General features: G+C 37.4%; 1 non-coding gene across 1 annotated transcript; it reads left to right on the top strand.

Annotated features, from left to right (window-relative positions):
* Positions 1-856: 856 nt before the first annotated feature.
* Positions 857-963, top strand: LOC112839509 (U6 spliceosomal RNA). Its single transcript, XR_003212222.1, has one exon. It is a non-coding gene; the product is annotated as a U6 spliceosomal RNA (small nuclear RNA).
* The last annotated feature ends 1,094 nt before the right edge of the window (positions 964-2,057 follow it).

Genomic DNA, 2,057 nt, shown 5'->3' with positions numbered 1-2,057 from the left:
GGAAAGGTTTTTTAGGCAACCAAAAGGGAAAGACATTGACTAAAGGACTATTGATGAGCATAAATATGTAATTACCCATAAAACTATGATGGTTATAAGAAAAGTACATGCACACCCCACTTGAAAAACAGAATATACTTGTTGATTGTTTTATAGTTACTGATGGGGTAAAAGGATATTTATTCAAGTGAGAAGCTGGTAAATTGGGATGGCAGGAAAGAAATTATTAACTAAATATTGTTGGGGAACCAATAGATAATAACAAAAATAAGATGGTGTGTGTGTGTGGGGGGGAAACTAAGGTTATTTTAGCTTTAATACAGAACTAACCATTAAAGGCATACCTGGGTGGCTCAGTTGGTTAAAACGTCCAACACTTGATCTCAGCTCAGGTCTTGATCTCGGGCTTGTGAGTTCAGGCCCTGTGTTGGGCTCCAGGCTGGATGTGGAGTCTATTTAACAACAACATCAACAACAACAACAAACTCATCATTAAAATAAAGTAAGTACAAATATATTTGAGAAAGCAAATAAAATAGACCACACAGAGAAAAATTAGTGCTATGAAAGACTTGCATATATGTAATACAGAACAATAGGAAGTGAAAAGAATACCATGCAAAGAAGTATATACCATATACTACCATTTGAATAAAAAAGAAGGCAAAATAAGGACATATGTATGTATATGCATATATGTATGTATTTGCTTATTTTTGCAAATAAGAAAGGATAAACCAGAAACTAATAAAATTTGTTATGTATGGGGATTGAAGAAAGCTTCTCTGAGTTACCTTTTCATATGATTTTGACTTTTGAATTATGGTACTGTTTTACATATTAAAAAATCATATTAGCACTTCCTTCAGCAGCACATATACTAACAGTGGAATGATACAGAGAAGAATAGCATGGTCCTTGTCCAAACATGATATGTAACTTCATGAGGTGTTCCATATTTTCATGATGGATGTTAACTAAACTTATTGTGGTAATCATTTTGCAATATATACATATATCAAATCATTATGTTGTTCACCTGAAACTAACACAATGTCAACCATATCTCAATAAAATTGGAAAAAAATAAAAATAATAAAATTTAAAAAATAAAAATAATAAAAAGCCCACTACCACAAAGAAAGAAAAACAAAAGAAAGAAATCAACATGGAGAGGAAAACCCTAATGTGAAGAGAAACAAATGAACTTATTTCAAGGTTTAGAGGCTTTTAGACACACCATTACCTTTAGTGAGCTATATTCTCAGGATAAAATAAAAACTGCAAATAATCTTGTACTTTGTCAGTAAGTTTGTTGTGGTATAGACATAGTAATTCTGATACTATTCAGTGTATTGTAGAGAGCAGTAAATGAGCAAATATACTAATGTTGGTGACAGACAGAGGCGGGACACCTGGGTGGCTCAGTCATTAAGTGTCTGCCTTCAGCTAAGGTCATGATCCCCCTTGTCCTGGGATAGAGCCCCACACTGGGCTCCTTGCTCAGCGGGGAGCCTGCTTCTCCCTCTCTCCCTGTAGCTCCCCCTGCTTGTGCACTCTCTCTCTCTCTCTCTGTCAAATAAATAAATCTATAAAATAAAATACACTTCCTGGCTCTGTCCCCTGAAAGGGCCTAGAACCAGTGACACCCCACTTGCCATGAGCACTCTTATCACTCAGTTCTTGGTTTCTAACAACTGTTTCTCACTGAAAAGAACCAGGTCTGATCCCAGGTCTGGGTCAAGGAAAGTACAAGATGAGCTTGGGACTTCCTTTGCTAGAAGAGCAAAGAAGTGCTCAAAAACAGATAGGAATGTGTCAGAAGGATACAGAAACCAATTCAAAGGGGCTCCCGCTTTGAAGGGGACAACTTTGGGACAAACTGAAAATCAAAAAGAAAGTGGTAATGAATATTCTGAGTTCATCATGATACTCAAGAAAATTGCAAAAGTGGGGGCGCCTGGGTGGCTCAGTTGGTTAAGCGACTGCCTTCAGCTCAGGTCATGATCCTGGAGTCCCGGGATTGAGTCCCACATCGGGCTCCCTGCTCGGCGGGG

The sequence above is a fragment of the Callorhinus ursinus genome, unplaced genomic scaffold, assembly GCF_003265705.2.
Source record: "Callorhinus ursinus isolate GAN/ISIS: 27379988/994484 unplaced genomic scaffold, GSC_fseal_2.0 scaffold23, whole genome shotgun sequence".
NCBI classification, from domain to species: domain Eukaryota; kingdom Metazoa; phylum Chordata; class Mammalia; order Carnivora; family Otariidae; genus Callorhinus; species Callorhinus ursinus.
Note: the sequence above shows the minus strand (reverse complement) of the source record. Positions and strands in the feature narration are given on the sequence as shown.